The sequence below is a fragment of the Thunnus thynnus genome, chromosome 9, assembly GCF_963924715.1.
Source record: "Thunnus thynnus chromosome 9, fThuThy2.1, whole genome shotgun sequence".
NCBI lineage: Eukaryota > Metazoa > Chordata > Actinopteri > Scombriformes > Scombridae > Thunnus > Thunnus thynnus.
The window spans coordinates 3,863,316-3,877,856 of NC_089525.1; the positions used below are offsets into that span (position 1 = coordinate 3,863,316).

General features: G+C 39.3%; 1 long non-coding RNA gene across 2 annotated transcripts; it reads right to left on the bottom strand.

Annotated features, from left to right (window-relative positions):
* Nucleotides 1-6,337: 6,337 nt before the first annotated feature.
* LOC137188962 (uncharacterized) lies at nucleotides 6,338-11,560 on the bottom strand. Of its 2 annotated transcripts, XR_010929563.1 has the most exons (5): nucleotides 10,398-11,560; nucleotides 8,644-8,711; nucleotides 8,426-8,517; nucleotides 7,680-7,732; nucleotides 6,338-6,681 (listed from the first exon to the last, which is right to left on the bottom strand). It is a non-coding gene; the product is annotated as an uncharacterized lncRNA (long non-coding RNA). The 2 variants fall into 2 exon arrangements; XR_010929562.1 differs by having other exon boundaries at nucleotides 7,680-8,517.
* Nucleotides 11,561-14,541: the final 2,981 nt, after the last annotated feature.

Sequence of the window (14,541 nt, forward strand, 5' to 3'; positions counted from 1 at the left end):
AATAAAATAACAACATGGTAACAGCAAAAAAAAGTACAGATAACATAACAATACTATCCCATAAGCATGCACAAATAAATAAGTAAAGGAACAGTTGGAAAAATCAGAAGAGTAAAAAGTGAAACATAAAACCTTAAGGACACTGACTCTATTTCTCTATCTCATCCTAATCAATTATTCAATTAATGAATTAATTATGTCCCAATCAGCCCTCCCTAAAGAAAACATATTCTAATTCACCTGAACACAGCTTATTCTCAAGTTTATACATATTGAAATAATTTATTTTAATATTTAATTTCAACACAATATGTCTATAAATTATATCTAATTGTTAGACCTATGTCTCATTCAATAATGAGCCCTTTCTAAAACAAAGCAAAACTGTCTACTTTAATCTAGACACTAGGTCTCTCCTAGAGATTAGCCTATGCATTTTGAAATTCTAAAGATGTATCAAAATTAAAATAAATAATATAACTGAAACAACAAATCAGATTAAGTTTACGTTTAAATAATAAATTCACACTTTACCCTGTCATGGAAATTTTGCATTGTTGCTCAAGAACCACACGGACCCATAAAGAACGTATTGAACATTGTTACTTGTTGAATCAACTGTAGACACTGTACTATTTATCACACAATCAATAACACTTATACAAATGTCCAAATACAAAAACACAAAACAAAAATACAATTATCTTGTACTTTTGAAGAGAAAGCATGTTGTTCAGCCGGCCCTTTATCTAAAGATTGCACACAAACACAAACCAGACAGCTTTATACCTCTCCAGAAGCAAAGTAAATAAAAGTCAGGTCCCTAAATGGACACTTCCACAAACTGTTACACCTTCTTATAAACTAGTATGGTCATAGGATGATCTCACAGAGACCTAATGGTCTGGACTGATGGACTTCAAACAAGGACATCATTCAAATTTATCTTGTCTAGGTACCTCATGATCCACACAGTTTCTAAGACAATAGGCTTAAGGTAAAGATATCTCTGGCTAACCCCAGAGGTCAGCAAACAACCCTCAGACACAAGTAAAAAAGTTCAACTAGTCTAGGAGAAGGATTTCTTATACCACAGTGTCACAGTGACATTACTGTCACTTTGAAATGAGAACAAACATTCACCCCTTAGTTTGAAAACAACATTGTAACATATATAATATATACAAGAAATACATCAAATGATAACTACTATTTAAATCTCTCACAACTCCCAAAACTAGTTCCGTTCTAGTTAATAGTCATTCTTTCCTTGTCTTCTCCATTTTGATATTGGCAAGTCCCTTTTTCAGTATCCACCTTATCACACTGGTAGAGTGGATTTGATCACCTTGCTGAAATAAGTCTCTGCAGCCTTTTTTGGGCTCTTTTTTTGGCTGCCTCCGCTGTCAGATCTGGAAAGATCCTCACCTTCATTCCTAAAAAGTTCATCACTCCCTCCTGCTTTGCTATTTTTAAAATTGTTTCCTTGGCCAAATATCTTTGTCATTGCTCTGGCCACCAATTTAGTTGCTTCAGGCTCACACGGGAGGTTTTTATCCTTGAATACATCTTTGAAGAAAGTTGCCATGAAATTGGTGGGATTTCCCTTTTCAACATCTTGGGCCAGTCCAAATACCCGTAGATTGAACTTTTGGCAGTGGGTCTCCAAACATTCAGCCTTTTCTCTCACATCCTTGTTCTCCTTTTGGAGTAACGCCAGGGACACACTGGATGCATGAACCTCAGCAGTGCATGTGCGTCGCTGAACTGCTGCATCTCGCACGCTTGCAGCGTCCACACAGGAAGCATGTCTGCTGCAGCACTTCTGCCACTGGCAGCCCTATCTTTCTATCGTGTTCCCTGTCTATTTCTGCTGGGAACTGCGCGTCACGCAGAGAAAATAGGTGAGACCTTGACTCTAGATGACGCGACGCAGCAACCTCGTGTGAGACGCGCGTCTCGCGTGGGCTGTGTGGCTGCTCTAACCCGTTAACGTGGGCACAGGAATGAAAAGCAAGAGGTTCTGCGACGCACACGTGCTGCTAACGCATCCAGTGTGTCCTCGGCGTAACTCGTTGGATGTCTCCAGCGAGGTTATATGAGCCTCCATGCTGTACCTTAGATTTAACATTTCACGCTGACTCTCATCTTTTGCGCTTTCATTGTCTGTAGTTCCCATGAGGTTCTCAGGTGAGTCAGTTGGTTAGTTGGTCAGTAGGGGCCCAACAATAAACTTTTGCCTCAGGGCCCCATAGGAGGTTGATCCGGCCATGGTCGCAGCAGGATCAGCATACAGTATATTTTAGTGAGAAGCAATAATTTTCTGCCTTAGTTGAAACAGCTCTGATTAATATTTTATATTAACAAAGGATGAAATGAAAAAAAGATAATGAATGCATAATTAATTAATGCATAATGTGAAAAGGGTCACATGAAGTGTTGAAGTCACAGAGTTATCACCAGTCATTCCCCTCAGCTCTAATGATCATTTTAGCTTCTTTCAGCTCATTATTCTGGTTTTATGGCATGCAACTTTGCTGTTTTGGTTCAGTCTCACTCTCATCATTGTGGTTTCCAGCAGGAGGCAGCTGTTTTCAGGGAAAAAGCTTTGATAAACCCACTGTAACCTACCTGCTCAGCACAGCAGAAAGACAGAGGTAGAGACTAGGTGGTGAACACAGTGGAGCATTTAGCAACTACTGTACAGAGCCAGATATTTTTCTCATGAGAAGGTTCAGACCAAGACAGAACTAAAATAGAGAGAATATTGTGCTCAAATTCATCAAGTGGTTAGAAACACAACTCCAAATGAAGACTAATGATTCTCCATGTCTACTGGATGTGTAAATAGGGAACTGTTTGCTAACAGATTCAAAATATTAACTATATAGTATGAATGAATTGCTCTCCCACTTTCTCAGCATTTCTCTGTCTCTACCTCTTTTCAGCTGGTAACAGAAACATGCAGGGGAATACTGATCACTGTTACTGTTCCTTTGAAGCTCTGGCAAACGTGAAATCTCACTTGATACATGTTTGTTAAGAAATATTTTTACCTCTAGTACTTTTACTTTTGGTACATGCAACGAGGCTTCCCCTCTGCTTAAAAGAAGCCTTCAAGGAATACTGTAGAACCCAGGGATGTAAAGACACAAATATTGCTCTGTAAGTATTACATAGCCCTCACAAGAAAAATATGTCAATGTAAACAGCCTCTTAAGCACATCATAATGTGCACATCATAATGTGCTCAAGTTTTTTAAGCATTAACAGAATCTCAGTCTGGGTTTGAAGGATAATTGGGTGCTTGGATGTTTGTATTGTTGCTGACTGACCAAATAAATTCATTACATTACATACATCCCTCCTTGAACACCCTCTTTCCTTACTTTTCCTGTTATTTTCCATAAACTGTCCATGCCTTTCTTTCTTCTGTAACTGTATGTTTGACCTGCAGACCTAAGTCACAGATTTTAAGGAAACTGCTACAGTCCAATAGTCAACCTTGGTAACAGTTAAAGATGTGACAGCTGGACAGCAAGATGTCTCTATACAGGGAAATAATTGTGACCCATGTAACTAACTGTACTGCTGGAGCTGTCACTGCTCACTACAGAGGTCTAGTCTTGGGAACATGTCCACAGCTGGCTAAATTCATAAACACATCTTTTTCGCTCCGTTTAGGCCCTCCATTCAGACTAAAACAGCTTTTTCTTCCCTGAAAAATGAGCTTTTCCAAAACAGCCTCCAGAGTGTGTAAATCTGAAAACGATGGCTTGGTGTTGTATTGTGAAAACTGAGCTTTGTAGAAACACTGTCATATCGCTGACAAAACAGATGGTGCCAGTAGAGTGACATTTCACTGGAAGAGAAAGAAGAAGAAATACAGCAATAACAACAATGGCGGACGGCTTCATGCGAGTGTTTTTCTTTTTATTGTCAACTTTGATAGCTTCTTTAGAGTTAAACGTGGCTCTTGACCATCTTTATCTCACTGAAATTGTTGTTAATAAAAGCCACTGTGGAAACGGAAACAGTATACAGTTTCTTCTTCATGGTCTGTCCTCTGCACATGCCCAGTAGGAGAATTATTCATTTTGGCGTTTTAATGTGGACCAAAGTGTTTGCAGAAACAAGCTGAAACTCCTGCTGTGGACGCATGTTGTTTTTGCTCAAAGACGACATTTTAGAATTTAACTGACTTAATGTAGATATAGTTCTGGTGGCCTGCAGTACCAGATCACACCAGCTTCCTTTCATCTGTGCAGAAAGGTAAATAAAAAAAACAACCTGACACAGAATCTGCTATATTTCACCTGCCAAAATATGGTAAATGTTATGATAATGACAAAATAATAGTACATACATATTAGTAAGTGGCAACGCTGTAATGCAGGAGGCAGGATGTTGACCTGCTGTGACCACATGTCTGTTTTCACTCCTATGTTTTATGAAATGGTGTACTCCCTGGTGACATATCCTCTCTCTGCTTCTCAACATGTCTGACCCTTTCACTGCACGCAAGTTTGTGTGTGTTTGTTGGGGAGACAGAAAGAGCGAGAGAGTGTAACCCAGAACAAAGATGCAAGAGTTACAAAAGAGTATCTAGGAGATCAAAGTAATTCATTTTGCACAGAAGACAATGAGAGGGTGAAAGTGTGTGTGCATGTTAATGCAACCTGAAATGTATTTTTATGCTTCAAGTGTGCCTCCATAATATGTGTACATAACTACAGTGATTGTGTGTTGGGCTCTGAGCGCTTCCACAACGCTGGTGACCTTCACTCGCTACTGCTGCTGCTCTGCTAACGTGCTGCTCACGCTATGTTTTCTGTGTTGTCACATCTGAAAACTGAATTCTTCCGTGTACACCTCAACACTTCAGCTACAAAGGTAAATATGTTGCAAAATGCAACTGCTTGTAGACTTGATGTGAGAACTTGCACAACAAAAATCTGGACTCATGTTCAATTTTCACTTGTATAAAATATTCACACGTGAGCTGAATTTGAAGTCACAGAAAAAATATTCACAAATGTGTAGATTGATAATTATATAAATATGATGACAGCATCACCATCATCTGACACATGTCAATGCATGGGTGACTGGTTATGTTTTAAAATGGGGGAGCAAACTTGGAAAAATACATAAAAAATAGAAACCTATTATTGGGAATTGCAAGAAAGTTTCAGAGCGACAGAGCTTCCCTGTAACCACAGTAACTTACTCTCACTCCTGTCTGTGTACGCACGCTGCAAGAAGAGAAGGAGAGATGCAGTGCTGCTGCCTGAGGAACCGCTGACTGAGATTATTCTGAGGAGCATGCGTAGGATACATTGCAATACAATAGATTTGTGTATATTTCTCTCTCTCCCCCTGATGGTTAGTTTGTGTGTTAGTGTTTGAACATAAACTGAAGAGCTCTGAAGGGGGGATGTAAACTTATGTAAAATGTGCACCAGATCCACGAGTTTTTGTTTTTTTTGCTTTTTTGTACCTGAGGAGAAAAGTTTTTAGGAAATTTGAAGGCTGTAGTCACTAAATCTGTTTTGTGTGAAAACAATACAAATGTGTTACAGTTTGGTCCAAACAGTGCTGTTGTGCCAAAATTAGCCTCAGGCTAATTTCTAGAGTTGCTCTGCCAACAAGCCAGCTACAGAGGTAGTCACAGAGCCGGATCGACTGTGTGTGTAAAAGGGACTGCTGGCACGGTGGGACAGGGAGCTGACGCTGTTTCGTTAGCCCGTATTCAGACCAGAGCGTGTTTGTGCTTTAGAACATAACCTCTGTGAAAAAAATCAGAAAATAAACCGATTCATTGGCTTCCTCACTACCAGCACTCCCTCTCTTCATTCACCCTCTAGCTCACTTGACCTCAGCTGCTCTCTCTTTCTCTCTGTCTTTTTCTCTCGTCTTTTTAAAATTAGTCTGGAGGCCGACAGCAAAGTTTAATTTTACTTTTAATGTTTTCAAACAAAGAGAAATGTCCTCCCCTCGTCCTAGTAACGTCTTTGTACTCCCTCATGGCAGAGTTTACAGGTCTGATCAGTTTGATATCTGTCTTACACGTCACGCCTCTGAATCCGGAGTGCCGGCATGCTATGTAAAAGCACACACGGAGGCGGCTTTATGCCAGCTTTGTATGGTTGAGGGTAAAGAATCAAAGGTGGATCCTCTTTGCGACTATAATGCGGATCCTCTGTATAAAAGAGGCTTAAGACAGCTGCATTTGAAGTAGGCTCAGAACAGGATGAAAGAAAAGGCGTGAGACTGGAGGCATCATTCCATTTGTTTTTTGTTTTTTTTATTGGGTAAAAACCTGTACGAAATAAAAGGCTGTATCTGCCTAACACTGTAGTTTCAACTGAGAAAATTCAGACAAATCTGACATTTGGACTGAAGTGTCTTACAGAGGCTGTAGCAACTGTTTTCAGTAACTGCCTCATTAAATGAAGTATAAAGGACAAAGGATGGGTCATGTTTGCAGCTATGCGTAACTACAATACATTGGTTACTGGCTAAATGATAGACAAACTTGTACTGAAACATGTTCAGACAGACAGGTGTAAATGCAGTGTTTGTTGCAGAGGAGAGCTGTGGGAATGTCCTGAGTTGAGATGAGAGGATCTGCAGGGAGCAGCTGCACAGCGAGCAGGGAGCAGGATGACCACAGCATCACTACAGGACACATGAGGGAAAAGAGGGATTTTAATTCAGCAGCAGATCATAAATCACTAATCTTCTGGAGCATCTGCACAGAAACATTTAGCAGGACCAGGGAGGAGGCTTCTCAACTGATCAACTTTACAGTGATAGTTTAACTTCTACAGTCTGACTTTTATCTAACTTCTTTATTTCAATCTGTGCAAGGGCTGCATCTGCAAATGACTCAGAATCCACTTTTGTGTTGTAGCACTGACAATGTGGTGCGTGTGACCGGTCTGTATATTTGTTTGTCCTCAACCAAATGTGTCGACCTGAGAAAGATGCTGCTGTCGCTTGTAACTGGAATATATCATATATCTCTACGCTTGTTTGTGTGTGTGTGCATGTGTGTCTGCTCTTGACCAGCTTTTTTCTTATGTTCCAGTACATTTTAGTTATATCATCACACATCAAAATGAAGGAGTCTGAAAGAGGGGGAGAAGAATAGAGTATACTTCTGATCAAGGATGACCTCTGTGAGGATTGGCCGAGTGGAGGCAAGAGTAATCTTCACCTGGTGTATGCTAAAACAACAGATAAACAAGAGCAGTTCAAGCTGGTTTTGGTATAAGGTGGTGAAAAACTATTTATAAAAATGAAAAAAACAAACAAAAAAAACGTTTAAAAACGTGTCCAAAAACCATAAGGAAACTCATCAGTAACCAAAAGAAAACCTAAACTAGGCCCATGGCTAGGGGCAGCCAGCACATGCTGTTTGCAGCAGTTCTGCACACACCTTGAGGAGTTTCTATCCCTGCCTTTTATACAAGGACCATCTCCTCTCCAGACAAACCAAAGTTAGATCACAATCAATTAAGTAATCTGAATAAACTTTCTAATTCAAAACAACACGGACAGGGTTTACATGTTATTCAAAATATCCTAACATAGGAAACATTGACAAATGCATTGTTTGGGGTACTTTAAAAGACCAGTCCGACAAAACAATGAATGTGTGTACTCCAACCCACCTGGTACAGTCTGGGTCCCCCCTATCATAAAGCCCTTTGGAGCCTCCCACTTCCTGGTTGGCAGTTTGGATATGAAGGGGAGCACATAGAGCACAAAGTTTGTGTGTGGAAACGTAAAAAAAGAATGTAGCACAGCACATTCACATAGCACATAGCACTGCTTGGCACGAGCTCTGTTCTCAGGAGGGATATACAAACAACTATAAAATGGACTGTAGCTTTATTTTCTTGACAGAAATGTGGAATTGGACAGACGTGGAAATAATAATAATGATCTTCTGAGACCATTAACTTGCTATGTTTTCAAACTGCACTGACTCCGGTAGTTAATTTCCAGGAAAATGCAACTGAGGAATATAACTGTCTTGCCAGAATTGTGAATAGTAGCATTGCAGGAAAAAAGCAGGAATATTTTGTATGTACAGAAACTGCTGCCTTTTCACTAGAGATAAAAACAGATATTTCCAAATTGTGCACAAGAAGAAAAAACTTCTTACATGCCTTAGTATTTCTTTGGAATATGTAGGCTAATGTACTGTATAGTGATTTATCTGGTAGCTTGCTGCCATTCCAATTTTAGTTGGTATTTAAAATTTAGTTTGGTAATATTAGATGAAGGTCAGTGTGTTGTCATCTTTACCTGTCTGTGTCAAATGAACACTCATCTAATTCCATATTATTGTTAAAATTACAACCAATTTAAGGACATATTACCCCAAAAATTAACACCAGAACATTACACTTACTTCGGACTTGGTGGAAGCTCCAATCCGGTTCCATATCCTTTATTGCCTGGAGATCAGCAGTTGTTACCTCCTCATTATGAGGCGTTTAGAAGCTGAAGAAACACATACACAAACTTTTGTAGAGCTGAAGATATCTGCCCATTCAGCATAACATACCTGATACAAGTTGACCTGTGTGTTTTGTATTACTTCACAATAAAAATAAAAGGAGAACGTACTTGTCAGTTGGCTGGACCTGCCTTTGCAGCTGCTCTCCCAGGCCGCTATGGGTTTGATGGACCAAGGCCTGTAAGGACATGTATATTCTAAGTCAGTGGTGTCCAATCATTTGCTTTTGAGGGCAGAGAATATGTTAATTATACTTGGATGCTTGGACATACATATTAATAATTTTAATAAAATTAGTTTATGCAACATAGCAACATATAAGGTTTTAAAAAGCATTCAAACTGATCAAACAAAACATTATCAGTGATGATGGAATCTTCATTGTTGTAGAATTTAGAAAAAATATAATTACATAGGAAAAAGACTGAAAAATGGACTGCAAGCTCAAAACAAAGACCATAAAGCAAAGCAGGCAGTCCTTACAATAGAGCCGAGATGTAACATTGTTTTTTTTTTTATATTTTTGTTTGTCTTAACTTCCACTCTTCCTTAAAAATAATACCTTTGTTTATACTCTCAAGGCTTAAAGCTGAAAAGGCCCTGAAAGGTCTTCCTCCAGAGACTGCAGATTTTTAACTCATCAAGTGAAAACTTGTGGCCAAAAATTCCCAACATCGATCAAACAGTTGGGTGTGCAGATTTTCATCACAGCCTGAATGCCTACAGGACATTGAAGAGGCATTTTATTCTTCCATCCCATCAACACTTCAGTGGTTCATAAATGCCAATGTAGGCCATTTCCATGTAAGAGTATAGTTTCATAATTTCATGGATCATGACATAATTATAGACCTAGAGTGATGTGTCAGCAGTTCATAATATAGTTAAATAACATATTGTAATATTAGACTTTCTATGCTATTACCATGTTTCTGTTCTGCTATTACAAATCTATAAATGTGTCCACACTGCATTGACTTCCCTCCTTTCAGATATTTTTAATATGTGAATCCATTCCACTAACAGACTACTGCTCCTCTGTTTTACAGCCAAGTTTCCTTGATCCTATCCTGAACCAGATGGCACAGCAAACCAAAACAGTGAAGCCATCTGAGCTTGCTGTTTCATTAGTTTTTGATGAGATGGCCACCAAAAAACATCTTGATTAAAATCAGGCATCGGACAGGATAGATGGACTCACAGCTAAAGGCAAAATGGCTAACCAAGCCATGGTACTGATGACTCGAGGAGATGCCTCAAAGTGGAAGCAAGTGAGTTAGAGTTCATTAGCTTCATTCTATACTTGGAGCAACTGAACATTACACACACAGAAAACAGTTAAGTTCACTTAAAGGGGTCATATTATGGGAAAGACATATGGTCTGACATTATGGAATGATTATTGTGTGTTCAGGACAAATAACTGTAAACACTTCCATCTGCTCACTGCAGGTTTAGGATACCTCCTGGCCAAAGCTACTCTCTCTGCAGAAGAGACAGCAGAAATACTGTCAGAAACTGTGAGGCGCCTAAGCAAGATTGGTTTCACAGTAAATCTGAATAAAATCCAATTAGAGGTGCACAACATATTGTGTGAATACTTCACTTACATGTAATGGAGGCTGTGTTAACATGTACACTATGTGTCCCTGACAACTTGTCATTTCTGTGGTCTCTGACCAATCATCTTCGAACATAAAGACACTCAAGCTGAGCCAGTCTGGACATTGTAGACAGTAAAGATGTAGCACACTGTATCTCAGTGGATGGGAAGAAATTTTTTTTATTTTCAATTTTTGGCTTTGATTGTGAGAGTCAGTGTAGGTGAAATTTTGATGATCAAGATTGATTAGCAAACACTTACTTTTCAGAAGCAACTCTGATACCAATCCATGGCACCGGCCCCTCGGACCAAGAAGTGCTCAACAGATGAATACCCTCACAGACAGCCTTCACTGGATCTCTTCTTGGACCTTCAGGTTGGCTAGAAAACATTACATATGGTGTGGTCTGAAAAAGGCAATTGACGATTGAAATGTGCTTTCATTCACATAAGATTCATCAATTATGTGCTATGATTGAGTGAAAGTATGCAGGTCAGAATGTTTCAAGCAGTAGTCCTTGGTAGAGTGCTGAAAACATCTAGAGATTTGTATAGTGACAATGCATTTAAGCCAACAAATACGGTATGATTGCAGTCAGGTTTTTATCTCAAATAATCCAAATCCACATGGACATTTGCTCACCCCTTTATAAACTGTACTTTCTCAATTTTAATTACACTAGGAACCTGTACATTCTGGCAAAATTTCAATAAAATACTCTACATACAATAAATTCCTTATTGACACCTGCACCATGTATGTACATTCTAATAATCTCTAGTTTGTATTGTTGCACTGCACTGTTTACAACTGGGTACATTTCCATATACATATATATATATATAGTATGTTCCCCTTATTGTTCTTCAGCTTTTTATTTATTTTCTCTATATGATCTATTTACACTTATTATCTTGCAATGCTGATGTGATGCCCTAATTTTCCAAAGGGGATTAATAAAGTACCCTATCTATCTATCTATCTATCTATCTATCTATCTATTTATTTATCTACATTATCTGTGTGTGTGTGAGAGAGAGAGTCTTGACATACATATATGGCTGGCTGGACAGAGAGACGAAGGTGGACCCATTACTCTCCTCCCATATATATAATATACAACCCTTGGAATATTTTCCTAAAGAGGAAGAGATACATACGAGGCAAAATTAAGATAGACGCCAAACTAACAGAGTTACTAAAAGTGCACTGGGCAGGGAACAGTCTCAGCAAGACTCTGAGGCAGCAAGTAGAACACTGACATTTTCTCTGTCCTGCACACTCAGAGCATGCATTTGCTCTGCAAGAAAAAATAGAGAGATACATTATGTGCAGGATAGGAGCAGAGTTACAGCAGGGCAACCACAAAATAAGAAGAGGACACAAGAGCCAAGAGAAAACAAATGTTTCACAAGCTAGATTGATAGAAACATTCACACTTCACATTCACAAAGTTCACACATTCACACACAGTAACAGTAGTTGGATCGTAAGGTCAAAGTGTGGAGAAGACACGGAGAACGCTATGCTGATTGCTGCACCAATAGAGTAACATCTTTTGGTGGGGGCAGTGTGATGGTGTGGGGCGGCATCTCCCTCACTGGAAAAACGAGGCTTGTCATCATTGGAGGCAATCTCAATGCAGAGAGATATCGAGATGAGATTCTGCAACCAGTGGCAATCCCACATCTCCACAGTCTGGGACCGAACTCTATCCTCCAAGATGACAATGCTCGCCTCTGCAGAGCGGGGTTCATCAGAGACTACCTCCAGAATTTGGGAGTGGAGAAGATGGAATGGTCTGCCAGCAGTCCTGACCTCAACCTCACTGAACACTTGTGGGATCAGCTTGGGCGTGCTGTTCGTGCCAGAGTGACCAACACAACCACATTGGCTGACTTGTGACAAATGCTGGTTGAAGAATGGGATGCCATCCCACAGCATTGTGTGACCAGGCTGGTGACCAGCATGAGGAGGAGGTGCCAGGCTGTTGTTGCTGTGTCTGGTTCTTCCACACGCTACTGAGGCTCCTGTTTGTTAAATGAATAAATTGTTAAATTGCCAATATGTCTTGTTTCTTCAAACTTCAATCATCCAATCCACGAAACACCAAACAATGTCAATGGCAGAATAAGCTGTTTGGCATTGGCAGAGAAGATTTGGCAAATTTTTCATGGGCGCAACCCACATACTCAGCTCTGCTGCTCATCCCACAAATGCATGTTCCTTACAAATGTGGCACCATTTAAAAGGGAAATAAACAGGCTATCCAACAGTATACAATTTATTGCCAAGAAGCATTGTTACAACAAAGAAATAATCTACCAAACACAAATTTCCTTACTTTTTGTGCTATGTTTAGAGACATATAGAATAAAATAACGCTGCCAAAACTATAGTATTGAATGTGTGCTCCTGATTTTTCTATTCATATTTTATGTTATTTCCTGCACGTTATCTTGTTCAAAACCAAATGTTACTGGTCTAGCGTTGTGTCAAAATTTTAAGTTAATGACAATGACATTCACAAACACCCTAGCTAACTAATTTTCATAATGCTAAATATGGCTGTTAGCTGTGTAAAAATGTTAGCAAAAGAAAATATAAATACAATATGCAAATATAACCTAGATACATATAAATTCTGTCCTTTACTTGTAAGCACACTTACCTCTATCAATAATAACATCATGCGATGCACAACACAATCTGCTTTCTTTCACCCACCACATGACTTCCACAACAGGTGCAGTGTGTAGGATTTAGTGGCATCTAGCGGTGAGGTTGCATTTTGATCCTAACATTGACTGAACTATAAAGAAAATTATAAACTGGATTGAATTGTATTATATTGTACAGGTGTATTTACTGTAATAAACTCATTACTCAGTGTAACAGCCTGTAATATTCCAAAAGATTGTAAGTATGTTGTTAATACTGTACTTGAGTTGTGAAAACTGTGGCCTTCATAAATGTATTGCTGAATTTCTATGGTTCATTTTTGTATGGCAAGTCTTGCATACCATAATATTACTTCAAAATGTGTTTGTGTGTGGGTGTGTGTACTTCAACACTGATACTGCCGCTGCTTCTCTCTAAAGTGAAACTCTTGTTGACCCATGGACAGGCTGTTTTCAGCACTGCATTTGGCCCAACACTTGAATACAACACTTTTGATTTCTGAAGTGGGTTCAAAGGCTTAGAAAGAAACAAATGATCTGACTTTAGCTCTTTATATCGATGATTTACTGTGAAAAACAAATCTCTGTTATCTCACCAGATCTTATACTGTTTCTTTCTCTGGCACCACCTCTTCCATGATTGTTTCTTGATCAGACAGATATTTAAAAAGCCCTGAAGCTGTTGTCCCAGCTATTGATTTTTTGTAGCCTAATGTTGGTGATCTTGGAATTTACACTTTCTTCTGTAAGGCCCACTCTATGTTATGCTGTAATGCTATAGTTAAGAATATGAGCCAAAAGACTTAAAATGGCACTCCAATAGTAATAACAATGGGCTCTGACCTGATTTGAAGGATAAGAGAGTTCAACAAAAATATGAGGTCCTGGAGCTGTGCACTTACACTGCTGCTGCCCTTTGCTGATGTCGTTTCAGCAGTGGAGTGGCAGTGATGCTGCAGACTTGAAGGCTTGCAGTGTGGAGAAATGTCAGGTTTTTTTTCTCTGTTCTGCATTCCAGAAATCCCTCTCATCTCTCTCAAGCACTAAACAGTGATGTACTCTGAAATTAAATGGTGGGAAAACCATCAGTATAAGCAATAATCTATTTTATATAATAATAAGAGCATTCATTTTGAGTTCCCATCATGAATATACATGGAGGTGAGTAGGTGAGAGAAAGTGTGTGTGCAAGTGCATATGAAAGCAACTCTGTCGTTTATGTGTGTGTGTCCATATATCCATCAGACCATGGAGATGACTGCATCCATGCTTGCTTGTATCCATGTTTACAAGCCTGTGTGTGTGTTTGATAAGACACCAAAGTTAGTGTGTGGTAAGCAGGGCTAATGGTGGAGTATGAGCCAGGTAAAGCAGAGCTGGACAGGATCGTCCATGTGTCTGTATAGATATGTGTGTGTGTGTGTGTGTGTGTGTGTGTGTGTGTGTGTGGTAATTGGAGGAGTGGTTGTGTGTGTGGTAAGCAGGGCTGAGCTGATATACTCTCCTGCTGATACATATGTAAAAAGCAAATTTAAAGGGTAACATCGATTTTACACATCAAACTGTGTTTCCAGGTGTTGGGCAGACAGATCATTGGTCAGGTATAGTGATGTTGGAATTGTGAATGAAGAGATTCTGACAGTGTGGGAAACTGGACGTTACGGAGGGAACAGAACAGAAGAAAATAGCTGACCTGTACTGAAATAAAGGCAGAATGTGAGGG